Source organism: Chenopodium album, chromosome 10 (assembly GCF_948465745.1).
Source record: "Chenopodium album chromosome 10, dcCheAlbu1.1, whole genome shotgun sequence".
Taxonomy (NCBI): domain Eukaryota; kingdom Viridiplantae; phylum Streptophyta; class Magnoliopsida; order Caryophyllales; family Amaranthaceae; genus Chenopodium; species Chenopodium album.
In genome coordinates, this window is record NC_137843.1 from 37,435,976 (window position 1) to 37,451,468 (window position 15,493).

The following is a 15,493-nucleotide window of genomic DNA, read 5'->3' on the forward strand; positions in this document are numbered from 1 at the left end:
GATTTTAAAAAAAGAGTTTTATTAATTTTGCCACGTTTAAAATCATTGTTCAAAAGGAACTTGGACAACCTTTCATACCATGCTCTAGGAGCTTGCTTCAATCTATAAAGGGCTTTGTCAAACTTGTAAACATGGTTTGGGAACTCTGGATTTTCAAATCCAGGAGGTTGTTCCACATAGACGTCTTCTTTTAAGAACCCATTCAGAAATGCTTATTTGACGTCCATGTGGTACAACCTTAATCCCATACAAGCAGCAAAAGCAATAAGTAAATGAATTGCTTCTAACCTTGCTACTAGAGCAAATGTTTCTTCATAGTAAATTCCTTCCTGTTGATTGAAACCTTGAACTACAAGTCTTGCTTTATTTCTGACAATAATACCATGCTCATCTAGTTTGTTCCTGAATACCCATTTCAACCCAATTGCCTTTTTATCATCAAGTCTAGGTTCCAGATGCCAAACTTGATTTCTTTCAAACTCATTTAATTCACCATGCATAGCATTAATCCAGTAAGCGTCAGTCAAAGCTTTAACATGATTCTTAGGTTTCATGGAGGATAGGAGTGCATAGAATGCATGGAAGTTCCTAAGTTGAGATCTGGTCTGAGTTCCTTTGGTAATATCGCTCATGATTGCATCTACAAGATGTGAACTTTGATGCTTCCAAGACTTAGGATTAAAGTCCTTGATTGGATATAATCTCTCTTGATTAGTATTGTTGACTGATACATCAGCTAGAACGTCATCTTGAGTTTCAGCTTGAACTTCTTTTGGAACTTCCACCTATTCTTGATTCCGATTCTGAGGTGAAGTTCCTTGTACATCCTCTGTTATTTTCTCTTCATTTGCTTCATGATTCGCTTCTCCTTCTTTTTCAGGCTGTTGAATTTGCAATGATGTTGATTCCTCATCTAGATCATACTTTCGTACAAGTTCAATTTCAAATTCATCATCACCATCCTGTACATCAACTAATTGTTCAGTTTCATCGAAAATAACACAGATTCCTCAACATACAATGTTCTTTTATTATAAACTCTGTATGGTTTACTGTTTGACACATATCCTAAGAATACTGCCTCATCACTCTGCTCATCAAACTTTCCCAAGTTTTTTTTACCATTATTATGAACAAAGCACCTATAACCAAAAGATCTAAAGTAAGAAATATTAGGCTTTCTCCCTTTGATGAGTTCATATGGAGTCTTGTTGGTGATGGCCCTAACAGTTACTCTGTTTAATACATAACATGTTGTATTCACATCTTCTGCCCATAAGCTCTTAGGCAAACCACTTGGGATCATCATTGTTCTGGCCATATCCTTAAGACTTCTATTCTTGCGTTCCACAACACCATTTTATTGTGTTGTTCTTGGGGTAGAGAAGTTCTGATCCATTCCGTGCCCTGTGCAGAATTTATCAAACTTAGAGTTTTCAAATTTTGTTCCATGATCTGACCTTAGATGCACTAACTAGTTACCTGTTCTTCTCTATTCTTTCCTTGCAAAAGCAACAAACTTATCAAACGTTTCATCCTTGTTTACAAGAAAGAATACTCATGTAAACCTTGAGTAATCATCAACTATAACCATAACATACTTCTTACAACTTCTACTTGGTTTCTCATTGGACCACAAAGATCCATGTGAATGAGTTCCAAAGGTCTTTTGGTGCTTACCATATTTTTAGATTCAAAAGAAACACGAGTTTATTTACCTTTGACACATGCATGACATACTTTATCATATAGGAACTTAATAAAAGGAAGACCTTCCACAAGTTCCTTGGATCTAAGCTTATCAAGTAAAGAAAAACTTGCATGACCAAATCTTTTATGCCACATTAGAGGATCATCCTTAATGGCACTTAGACATGTCAGACTTCACTAGTGGAAAAAACGCTATTAGCAGCACCCTATTAGCAACTGACGCTAAGTACGCTAGTTACCAATACACTAATTGCAACTTGCTAATATAATGTCAGTTACAAATAATATGTTAGTAGCAACTGGCATAGATAAGAGCGCCGCTAATAAGTAATGTTGTAAAAAAGAAATTAATACTAACAACGAGCCTATTTAATGTCAGTTGTAAATATAATGTTATTAGCAGCTGGCTTAAAAATGTACGTTGCTAGTAATAATTAATTAAAAATTGAAATTTATATTTTTTACTGGCCTTTTTAATGTTAGGTCAAATAAAAATTGACATTAACCTGTCCGCTACTAAAACCTTTATCCATTATTTTTTTTATTATGTTTTAGTTTTTTTGTTTTTTATAAGTAGAACTTCTTGTTATTTTTGCCCAACTTTTCCAGTTTTCCTCAGCGTCTCTCCTCCTTCATTCTTCTTCATCTTCTCTTTAGGGCTCCGATTTTGTGGTCTCGAATCCCACTAATTTTACGATCTTCTCCTCTAAAATCTGTTGGTTTTGGTTTTTTGTTCATTCAAGATCTGTTGATTTTTCACGAATTTATTACGTTCAGTTGCGCGGAGCTATACCTTGAATCAGAAGTGATTGATTTTGGGGGTTTTAATGCTTGTGTATCATGTTGATTTGTTGTGTAGATTGTCGAAATTGTAATGAGATTTGTGGTTCCTTGCTGCTGTTGTTGTTCATCGTCTAGGGTTTGCAATTTCCTTTTTAACATCGACTTTCGCTACTCATAAACCAACCATCTGGTACGCCTTTTTCCGAAATTTGTTTCTTTAGGGTTTGTAATTTCCTGCTTTTTGGATTTATTGGTGTTGTGTGAGAGTATAAATCTTACTTGTTAATTGCTTGCATGTACTTGTGCTTTGTCAAATGTGCGAAAATAAGACTAATTTTTTGGGGTGAAATGGGGCCTTGTTGATGCGGATGTTGTTAACGGGCTGCTAGCTAGTTGCTTCACCGATGTTGGTGCGTGAGGCTTGGTAAGGCGAGGTTGTTGCTGCTGGTGTAAATTTTATTATAAAATTGATGTTTTTTGTTGATCCAATTGAAGAATATTTTTGAGAAGTATGTCAAGGACAGTAACCAATAGATGTAGGGGGCTTTTTAGTTTGGATCCCTACTCTTGTTTTTGTTATAAAAGCATTCTAAATTTGAAGTATCAAATTATCCCAAGTGTTTGTAGCTTCTTTATTTGCAGATTTTTAATTATATGATCTTCTTTTTTACTGATCGTTTTTTATTTTCAGGTTCTATATGAAATTGTTATTTCTTGAACTGGTTTTATATGCTTTCTATACATTTCTTGATTATGTAGCTGGAATTCTTTGAATTGAAATGGGTTTGAATTATCTGTTTTTGTTTAGTTGGATTTCCTTGATAGAAATGGGCTTGATAATGTAGTTGGAATTCCTTAAAATGAAATCACATTTACTATGTTACGCCTTCACATAGAATCATACTGGAGGTTAGCAGTTACAAATAACTCAATTTTGCTTCTGATTGTTATGCCATATGAATTATATTTGTTTTTATACACTAAGTCAATGTATTTGACTGGTGCTTGTGTCACTAGGTTGCTACAATGGTTTGGTTTATTTATGTTTAGTAATTTATACGAAGATGTTCTCAATTAAGGATGGGATTTTTCCATGCTCAATTTTGCCCTATTTGGGTTAGCTTTAATAATGTCGGTTTAGCTATAAAAACCTGTTGATTTTTATTGTAATTGCAATGCCTTTGTTTATTCCCACCAACTATTCAACAAAATGTCGAAAGTATTTCGTTTTTATAGATTGTTATGATTCATGTATGCGTAGGATAGGCCAAGCACATCCCTATTAAACAAATTCATGCCAAATTTCTGCCCATCATCATTCTGCTCATTTCAATTTAATTAAGCTGCTTGATTAGACAAGTGTTTTGGTTTACTTCTCACTTCAAACACTTATAGGTTATAGATACTCGTTACCAAAGATGTATATTAATTTATATTTGGTTTATTTGAAGGGAAGGAATATGGATCCCTCCCTTGCCCTTTGCCCCAAATTATTTCCACTTCTCTCTCACTTTCTCTTCCTTTTCGTTCCCTTCTTATCTTCCTCACGCTGTTATATACTTGTTTTAATAAGATTTGCAGTGATTTTTTTATCTTATTTTAAAATGGCATCTTTACTGTTTATCTAAATTCAACATATAGTAGTTTGGTTAGTTAACTTCATGTTGCTACCAAAGTTGTAATGATAATCAAGCTCTCATTTTCTCAGTTGTTTAAAGATGGAAAGCTCTAGCTACAATATTTTAGAAAAGTGCATTGTTTAGAAAAGGGAAGACCATCAGTCATCATAATAAACCTTTGATAAAAGACACGTGCCATAAAATACCTTTGCATGATAATTTAGTGTTTATCATGTTCATGTACCACGTACAACTCATTCTCATCTTCTTCACTTCTTTTCAATTGTATTTGATCATCTTTATTTCTTCAATTATCTCATTTTTTTTCTTTCTTTTTTTTTCTCAAAATAAATAAGATATAATTAGGTAATTATAGGAGAAAATTAGTTAATAATAAAAATGGATTTTGCGAATTCATGAATGAATTTTGTGGTACCACGGGCAAGCTTAGTAATGTTAGCATTAGCATGGCAAACTTTGAGTTTTATTAATGCATGTGAATTGGCTTATGGTTTAAAATGTTCAATCAATGTGTTTGGTTGATGTCATTTATTGTTAAGAATGTATAATACAAGTATAATTTACATCTTAATGTGAATTTTGGTCTTGGTTATGATCTCAAGCGGTCTTTTTCTCCACTCTCTGTCAATAATCCTTGTCGGAGAGTGATTTACCGTACAATTAAATCACAGCGAAACTACTAATATGAACAGAACTTTGATTGCACTTGACTTGATGACTATAAGTTGGCTACTTCTTTTGCAGGGATTTGCAGAAGGCGACTCACAGATTACAACATTAGTTAGCCAGAGTGCATATGGTCCCGTGTACAAAGCTCAGATGTCAACTGGTGAAATAGTTGTTGTGAAGGTGCGACAACTGATTCAAAGCAAAGGGAGCGAGAATCTGAAATAGAGGTAATGTCGTAATGCCATATTGCCATATTTTAATCAGCGCCCCTTCTTAGCCCAATATAATCTTGACGTCACTACTACAAAAATTGGCAAAGAGACCCGTTGAAATATGCCTAAAAGACCACCTCACAACGGGTTTCTATCTCAGGGGTCTATTTGATAAAGAGACCTGTTCTTGAGGGGGGTCTGTTTAGGAAGACGAAGAGACCCGTTGTAAGTTATGACGGGTATGTTATGTAAGCTATGAAATTAATAGTTTAGAAGAAAAACAGACCTGTTGTTTGAGTTAGGGGGTCTGTTTAGTATCATCAAACAAACCTATTATGTCAAATAACGGGTCTGTTTGTTCTCCAACTTTCTAAAAAAAATAAATAAAAATTCTTTTCGCTTTAAATTATTTTGTTATTTGGCAGGCTCGTATTTGAATTTCAAAAATTTTGTTATATGCAATACAAAAATTGACGGAACATACGAAGTAAGTTGTAAGAGTACACTAAGACCATGGAAAATAATAATGGAATAAATTAAAAGTTACGTGATACAAGAAAATCATCCAACATAAATTTGAAAAAATAAAATTTTAAGTGAAATTTACAATAATAATTAACATTAATAATGGCTTCAATACTCCATTTCTCCATTGTTTGATGACATCACGCAAACCTGACCAAAAAAAAAACCAATCTTAATGAAAATGCTATAAAAGCTCTAGTATTACTCGTATAATGGTTAATTGGTTATCCAACAAAAATAAGAAAAATTATGGAGCTAATTAATAATGTAACATTCATTGATTAAGATAACATAATAGTACTGCTAAAACAATAATAAACGGCATAATTATTTAGTTACCCAGTTAATCATAATAAATCAAGAAGAACACCTGCAACTCTGCATTGAAAACGTGAATGAACTCCAAAAAACTACAACAACAATCTCCGCAAAACCTCCATTAATCAATTAATTCAGAGAAATGACCCTGCAAGCGAGACCCGAAAAAAGGACTACAGCCACAACGAAGATGGAAGCAATTGTAATAAAGAATTCTACTCGAAAACTAATTTGAAAACATAGTCAATAATAATAAAATAAAAACCAATTTACAGATCTATTACCTCAATTTGGTTAAGAAGATAGGCCATCAATTAGACAACAATTCGATCCATTAGCATAGGAGGTTGAGCTTCTTTCTACCTTTGAGAAATTGAAGTAGAGCTTGAATAGAGTTCAATATAAGGGAACATTGAACACGATTGATAATTTTCGTAGAGATGATGAATTAATTGTTGGTTTATGTTTATTTTTCCACATCTCCTTTTAACTTGACGATTTCTGAAACTTGAGAAAAAATGGGAGAAAAATGTAGTGTTTTGATTCAATGGAGAAGGGAAGAGTAAGTGAAGGGTTGACGGCGGATCCATAAAAAGAGGATGAGGGTTTTCATTTGGGGTTGGGCTTTGTCTTGGGCGGAGGTTTTGAAGAGAGAATCAATGAATAAATTTTAACAAAAATAATGATATACGGTAACAAAAAAATAAAAATAAATAAAATAATTAAAAAAGAGTACCAAAAATAAAAAGGGTCGGTGTAGTGTAGTCGGGGGGGAAAGGTAAGAGACCCTCAAGATTAAAGAACGGCTCTCTTATGTCTCTCTTTTTTTTCCTAACACACATAACAGACCCGTTACAATAAATATAGGATCTCTTACATCAAACAGACCCGTTAGTTAAATAACGGGTCTTTAATTGGGGGTTATTTTTCCAAGTTTTGTAGTAGTGCGTAAGGAGAATGTAGGTTGTTTTCTACCCTCCCCTAGAGCCAAACAAAATTTATAAACACTCAGACCAACCTAATACGAGTATATGGTAAGTCAAGGGTCGAACCCAAATGAATGAGTAGGTGTAAGCTATAGCCTAGGTCAAGCTACTTCAAAGATTGTAGGAAGATATGGTTGGTAACTAAGGTATCGAGAAAGCTAGATAAATCGAGAAATTCAATATACTAAACACTAGGGATATAGGTTCCACATGCAAGCTCAATGATTATGCTAATTGATGGATCACTCAATCAATTCAAACATTACAAAGGATAAACAATAGTTGCAACCAAAGGAATCCAAAAGCTATCTTCTATAAGCCAAGCTAGGGTTCACTATGAATGGATAACTAGGAAAATCACAATCAAATTCAATCAATTAAAGCAATTCTCAAATCAAGGGTTAATGTCATTGAAATTTGCAATGCAATCTAGATTAATCTTATAGGTTGATCACTCCTAGTCTAATTAATCACATGCACAACTATGTCGACCAATTTAATTGCAACAATTCAATCAATCAAGGATAATCAACTAGCAAAAATCATCAATCAAGCATGCTTTCCCTCTCCCTAGCAACTAATCTACTCACTAATCATAGTGAAATTGAAAAACAAAACAAATTGAATCACAAACATATTCAAGCTTAATTAAGAAGAAAATCAATCATTCAACAATTTCTCAAACAAAGATTGAAATTCATATCAAACATTCAAGAATAAAAGGAAATTGCAATAAAAGTAAATTTAAAGGAAAGAAATCTCACAATCTTTCATTAATTTGAAGAAGAAATCCAAGATCAAGTTGAAATCAAAGATCTAATTCAAGTACAATCACGTAATCCTAAGCTTCTCCCTCTATTTTCTCTCTCTTCTATTTTTGGAAAACAAGTGTCTAGTACAAAATAAGTCGTTCCCCCCGAAAAGGAAAAGTCAAAAGCTATAAATAGAAAATCGAGTGAAAAGGGTCGGGGCCCTTGGTGCGTGCGCACCACCCAAGCCGCGCGCGCACGCATAGTGAGGCCTGCGCGCGCGCACCCTTGATGTGGTGCTCGTGGCTTGCCTCCTTTGCTTGCCTCCTTTGCTTGCTCGATCGATCCTATCATCGGTGCACTCGAGGTGATGCCTGCGAGAAAGGCAGCCCTTTTATTCTCTAAGCATTTGAACACTTCGAACAAAAACATTGCTTCCAAGGAGCTTGTGCTTGCGGAACTAGCTTGAATTGCATGTTTGGATTCCTGAACTTAGCTCCATCAACTTACTTGAATGTGCTCGAGCTTCCTCCATAATAATTAAACCTCTAGAAACTCAACACACCTACAAAACAAGTCAATGAAACGAAGAAGCGAGAAAAATAACCGAGAAATGAATAAAATAGAAAGAAAATCATCAAAAGCACACATTTCTCTAAACTCACACAGAAACACACAAAAAAAGCATTATTATGTAAAAACACGACATAAAAGACTAAAAACGAGCATAATACTACAAAGGAAAGCTAGCCTAAGAGTGCCATAAATGACACTCATCAAATCTACATCAAGGTTCATCCTTAAATTTCATTACTGAAGTTGCCTATGTGGTAGACAAGTTGTCTCTTTTTATGCTTAGTAATTGTGCTGATAGATTTGTGATCACACCTTCTTATGTTGTCCGCTCTTGTTCTCAGGTTAAGTTGTTAGGAAGGTTGCATAACAAAAACCTCTTAAATTTGCTTGGATATTGTACAGAGAAGGGAAAAAACATGCTTATATATGCCTATATGAGCAAAGGCAGCCTAGCCTTCCATTTATAAAGTAAGTCAACAAACCATATCTTCTGCAATTTTGAGAGCCTAGGTTACTGCTGAAATTAGAGTGTTCGAGCCCTTCTAGGTGTCATCGCCATGATATGAAATAATGAGATTTAACTAACTTTTCGTCCAAGAGAATTAATTTACTGTGCATGTAAATGGATACATTGACATATGTTGTACATTGGGATATGTTAATAAGTTACAATGTCTGATTTTCACTTGTAGATTGACTGATAAACATCATGATTAAACTACCTTGTAAACGTAATAGCATCTAGAGTGCCTTCAGAAGCTAAAGCATCATCAACTGGTGGTATGTTGTATAACGTCTAACCATTCCTTTTTAATCAATATAATTGAAATGGTTTATTGTGGACCTTATGATGCTCTTTATTTCTTCCTTTTTTTTGGTGCAAAAGAGGGCCAAGCTCGAAATACAAACTAGAATTAAACAATAAAACGAGGAGTAGTAACTCCTATAAAGTCCTCCCTAAGAGTCTCACGTATCTCGATCGGGGGGCATCTCCTTTATGAGTTTATATAAAATTATGAATTCAGCTATGTTTTTCCTTTTATTTTCTTGGAAGAGGGTAGGGCAGCATATTATTTCTCATGAATATATATCGCGGTCTAGAAGATCATTACAATATATAATTTCCTTCAAAACATTCTTTCTAAGCAAGTTACTTACGGAATAGAAAGCGTGATGGACAGGCTCCTCTGTTTTACAGTCTACAATTGCTATAGCAGTGTCTTCTCTAATATGCAAAGCTATAAGTTTTCTCACCAAATATAACGGAATTCAAGGAGGTATGATTCCTGCAATAACAACAATTGCGGTCCTCTTGGAAGCTGTGCTCCAAAAACAGTGTAATCAGTTAACATCTTGTTATGGCTGTGATTCTAATGGAGGTACTATGTTTCTGATCTAATTAATATGTGGATTGTGCTATTGTTTTCTTAATGTGTGCTCTTTTTGGGACCTCTAAAACGTAGCCAACCTAGTTTTTGATTGTTTGCTTTATGAATTGCAGGTGGTGGATACAAAATGTGTTAGTTATATATAGGTGTTGATGCTCTTTCTCGTTTCGTTTATTGAGCGAACCTGCATATTCTTTGCTGGAGTTTCTACGTTCTTTAGAAGCCTATTAACATCCTTGTAATTTATTTTTTAATTTGTAATTAATGTATACTTCTTAATTAACGCAAATTTTGTTAAAATAGTATTTAATATAGTTTGTATATCATTTTGGAAAAATTGCAATTTCTTTTTATTTGCAGAAATGACTATTTGCAACTGGCATAGTTCTTAGCCAGTTGCAAATAGTCTTTTTTTTAAAATTTTTTGATTTAAAAAAAGACTATTAGCAACTGGCCTACTACTACGCTAGTTGCAAATAACCACTATTAGCAGCTGGCCTAGTACTATGCCAGTTGCGAATAAATACTATTAGCAGCTGGCCTAGCACTATACCAGTTGCGAATAATGACTATTAGAAACGAACAAGTGCTTGTTGCAAATAATATTCTTATTAGTAGTCCCCGTAATAGCAGCCCCACACTACAGTTGCTAAAAGCCACTTTTCGCCAGTTGCTAATAGCGATTTTTCCACTAGTGTTTCTATTTGGAACCTCGTCAAGATCCATAGTATATGTGTTCCCTTTACGAGTTCCTTGTAATATAATGTTCCCAGTGTCATTGTGGATGATTTTACATTTATTGGAAGTAAAGCTAACAGAGTTACATTTGTCACAAAATTGTGAGATACTTAACAAGTTGTGTTTGAGACCCTCGACTAAAAATACATTATCAATAGCATGGGAACTTGACCTTCCTACCTTTCCAATAGCAATTATTTCACCTTTCATATTATCTTTAAAGTTCAAAGTCCCACCATAGTAGGCATCCAGTCAGAGAAATATAGATTTATCTTCACTCATGTGCTTAGAACAACCACTATCGAAGTACCAAGTGTTGTTCCCCCTCACTGGAACCTGTATGAAGAATCAAACGTTAGTTTTAGGAACCCAGGTCTCCTTGGGTTCTCGTGGTTTCAGATGTAGAATCAGATTTCCTAATCAATATCTGTTTAACATGATTCTCATTATTCAGAGTGCTCTTTTCCTTCTTAGGAAATTTAACTTGCTTATGTCCTGTATTACCAAATAAATAACAAACAATACTATTAGGCGGATCAACATACTTCTTTTCTTTCTGGATTTTCTTTTTGTAACCTAATCCTTCAGTTCTTTTAGCTTGACCATTGGCAATCCATTCAGGTACATTATACTCTATGGGTTTCTTACCCTTCCTAGCTCTTTCAAGTTCCCCCTCAAGTCTTGCTTTATCCGCTTTCAATTCTTCCAAATAAGATTTTAGTTTTTTAAAATCCGGATATTGATTAAGAAGAGGAACTTTAAAGTTGGGAGTAGCTCCACTCAGTTTAACAAGGACATTTCCACATTTAAGAGTATCGCTTGTAGGCTTTAGACTCCTTGGCTTGGTCCTTGCCTTTGAACTTTCCTTTTGAACCACACTTGAAACAGGTAGTGTCTTTGGACTTGTAAATTTCTAGTTCTTATCAAACTTTTTGTTGTTCATCATCTTTTTGAATCTTTTCACCAGCATAGCCATCTCTTCCTCATTAAGTGATCTTTTGAACCACACTTGAAACAGGTAGTGTCTTTGGACTTGAAAACTTCTTGTTCTTATCAAACTTCCAGTTGTTCATCATCTTTTTGAATCTTTTCACCAGCATAGCCATATCATCCTCATTAACTTCAGATTCTTCTGAGTCTTGTGCTTTCAGCGAAAGACTCTTGTTCTTAAAATTTTCAATATTTGAACTTAAGTGAAGTTCATGAGTCATCAACGATCTAGCTAGCTGTTCCATATTGAACTTTGTGAAATTCTTAGTTTCCTGCAATGCAGTGACCTTGGATCTCCAGCATTCATCTTGTGGAAGACTCCTTAAGATTTTCCTAGCCTGTTCATTTATAGGAATGTGCCTGCTAAAGGAGCCCAGTTCATTAATTATATCAATATATCTTGTAAACATTTTCTCTATGGTTTCCTTAGGTAGCATTTCAAATCTTTCATACTTAGACATCAATCAATCAATTTCAACGTTTTACCTCGTTTGTACCTTCATGAATAACTTCAAGTAGATCCCAAATTTTCTTAGTAGACTTGTATCCCATGATTATGTTATGTTCATGGGGTCCAAGTTCAGTGTGCAGAAATTTTATAGCTAAAGCATTTAATTCAATTTTTTGATAATCTTCTTTATCAAAATCAGATAAAGGTTAAGGAACTACCTCGTTTTCCTCATTAGTTTTGGTTACCTCAAATCAACAGTTTCAATAACACGCCAAACCTGGTAATTTTCTACTTTAATGAATATCTTCATCCTGTTCTTCTAGTAGGCTTAAAACTTACCATTAAATATAAGTGGACGTTGGGTACACTACCCTTCTTCAAGCTTCTCTTTGTTGTTCATCTCTCCTCAGGAACTTACTAAGCAAAGTTATTGACGAGAGGTGGATTCTAGGTCGTTGAAACTAAAATTCCTCCAATCAAACTAAATTTGTAACTAAACCTACACCTAGTAATAGGGCAAGTTTGGGTCGAACCACTAGGAATGGGGGGAAGTTTGCTATGGCCAAAGTCAAACTATTTCGAAACGTAAGAGGTAGTGTAGGTTATCTAATTCAACTAAACAAACAAAGTAAATCAATATATCAAACACTAGGGATTTAGGATCCACATGTATTGCAATGAACACATACTAATCGGGTTCGAGATTGATTAATTCGAGTATTGCGAGGGAAGATAGACAATGCAATCAAAAGAGCTCGATAAGCTATCTCCTAGAGGTCTAACTAGCGCCAACTACAAAAGACTAACTAGGAACGTCACAAACCAAGCTCAATCGATAAATATGAGCTACAAATCAATGGTTCGTATCAATGTAGACACACAATGCAATCTAGCATGAAGAACAAGGTTGATCACTCCTTCCAATCCATACACATGCACAAAATCAATCAACCAATTTAATCACAATGCTAAATCAATAAAAAAAACTCCCTAAATAGCTAATGATCCATCACTAATACATGCTTCACCACATCCCTAGCAAGAAAATTACTCACAATCCATTAAAGAAATAAAAAACAAAGCTATACATTTCATCAAATTCATCAACGTCATTTCAATCATACCAATTCAATCAAACAATCAATAAACTTGAACAATCAACAAAACAATTGAAATCAAAAGCTAAAGATTGAATTAAAGTAAAGAAGATTCTTACAAACTTGATCAAATCAAAGGAAATGTACTTGAATTCAAACCAATTACAACTATCATCAACCATCAATCTTCAAGTTTCTCTCTCTACAAAATCTAAAATATAGAGTTTCTCTCTCAAAGAAAATCAAACCTAAGTCTCCTTCTAAACTCTCTAATTCCTCCTCCCTCTAAAAATGAAGAGAAAACTATATATATTAAAACTAACAAAGGAGAAAGTAATTAGTTGTCCCAAAAGAATCCGTACAGACACGACCTTTACTTTAAAGATGCGCGGCCGCGAGGAAAAGGGTACGGAACAAGGGGAGCAGCAGGAGCGGCCGCGCAAGGGCACTGCGCGCCCGCGCCTTGGAACAGGGCAGCCTCCTTCCCCTTCATCTTAACGCTCCTCGTGCGCTCTACTTGGTGTGCTTGATGAACACGGAGCATGGCAGATCCTAAAACATCGTGATGGTGGGTTCAACACCAGAATTGGTGCCCCCACGGCTTGAATGCACGGCCTAAGGAAACTTGGAACTTGCTCATCTCCAATCTTGGGCTTCAAGTGGAAGACACTAAGCATCCCAATCAATGCAAAACTTGGGAAGAGACCTCGGGAACGATCTTCTCCTGAAAATAAAAGAACACAAACAAATAAAGGGGAAAAAGGCGAATTAAACCAAGAAATACATGAAAATGGAAAATCTACTAAGGAAAATGCAAATTGAAGAAATAAAGGGCAAAATTAAGGAAAAGGGAATAAAAAGAGCTACAAAAGAGAATGAAATTCACCCTAAAAGGAATCAAATGAGTACCATAAATGACACTTATCAAATTCCCCCAAGCTAAACTTTTGCTCGTCCTCGAGCAAAACCAAGCAAGCAAGAATAAGGATGAAAGACTTATTCAAATAAGAAAAAGACAAGAGATGAGAATATACACTTAGACTCTCTATCGTAGGAATCACGGTTGTTTTTAGCTACAACAAACCCTTTAAACCCCTAGATCGCTCTAGAGGACGAGTGAAGGTCTCGTAAGGGTTTCCTAAGAGGTTTACTCATAACTCTTTGAAGTAAAATGATGCAAAATCATTTAAAGAAAGAAAGGTAAATCAAAAATTCAAACAAATAGCTCTTAACAAAGACTTTTGCTAACGATCAAACGCAAGTGAATAAGCACTTTTCTATATGATAGGGGTATGCATGCTCCAAGATATCTAAGGGTGATTGGAGCATAAGATATGCTAAGTGCAGAGAACTAATGAGGCACAATTCACCTTCATCCCAACCAATCTAACTGCGTTCTCCTAATGGCTTCAAATCTAACCTTAGTAAGCGTCTTAATGGTTCCTCGAAGGAACCGGAAAAGAATAAATATTGAGGCTTCTCGACATCTCGGCTACTACATACCGCTCCATAAGCTTGCCCACATCTCCCTCCACCGACTAGTGACTCAACCACAAAATTCAAAAGGTCTTGGAAATGGTTGTAATGTAAAGGCGAGAAGGGTGAGGGTAGGCTACAATTTAAAATTTGGTGGTACACCTAAATTGTGAAGCAAAGATTGGCGAAATCTCAACACCAAAACCAAGTAAACACCAAACAAAAACACAACACCCCCAAGCTTATTCAAAGCTAAGAATCACAAACATATGTAAAAAAAGCGTAAGAATGCTTCCCCCAAGCCAAAATAAAGCATTGTCCTCAATGCATAAAATTGGGAGAAAGAAACTTACATCAAAATATTATTTGAATTTTTCTCATTTTTCACTTTTTTAAATTTTGCCAAAGCTTTTGAATGTGCTTTGCTTTTCTCATTTTTTCAATTTTTTCATGTTTTCAATTTATTCATTGTCCTTACCTCTTTTAACTATGGACGGCTTTTTCAACTTTTGCATTTGCTTATTGTTCACAAAAGATTTACAACACAAACTTGCTTTCATCAAAAGAACCAAAAAGTCATTCTCATCCACCAAACCTACAACAATAGAGACCAAATGCTTCATAAAAACCAAAGATGGGAACAAAAATGAAACAAAAGGATCAAGAACTAAAGATGTGGCTTGAAATGAAGTATATGGCTCAAATGGATAGCAAGAAAGAAAATGAAAACCCAAAATAAAGAAATGAAAACTATCCTAGAAAAGTAAAAATAACCACCCCGAAAAGATGCCTTTGTCCTTCCTAAATGGTTCGGTCGCGATCTCGGAAAATGAAAGGCAAATTATAGATAAAGTACATAATAGCCAAGGATCCACGTGCCGCTCAAGCAAAATGTGAAGAAGGCTTGAAAAGAATGAAACCTCACATGGTTGTAGCAAAAACTCACTAAAGGCGTCAAATCCACCAAAGGAAGCAACTCCATCTTACCACAAACCAATAGAATCCGGCTTCAAGGCCCCAAAAGGTCTAAACCGCTACCTTAGCATACCCTATCCTAGAGTCAACCATGGATACTCATAAAGCATGCACACCGATAAGACGTAGGAAGGCACATATTCAAATGCAAAAGCTTGGATGGTATTATGTCTAAATACAAGAGCTAAACAAGTAAAAAGAAAATATAGC

General features: G+C 35.0%; 1 long non-coding RNA gene across 2 annotated transcripts; it reads left to right on the top strand.

The window, feature by feature from the left end:
- The first annotated feature begins 2,233 nt into the window (after window positions 1-2,233).
- On the top strand, window positions 2,234-9,887 carry LOC145563909 (uncharacterized). Of its 2 annotated transcripts, none has more exons than XR_014094676.1 (5): window positions 2,234-2,683; window positions 4,878-5,029; window positions 8,510-8,636; window positions 8,861-9,547; window positions 9,670-9,887. It is a non-coding gene; the product is annotated as an uncharacterized LOC145563909 (long non-coding RNA). The 2 variants fall into 2 exon arrangements; XR_014094675.1 differs by having other exon boundaries at window positions 9,350-9,547.
- Window positions 9,888-15,493: the final 5,606 nt, after the last annotated feature.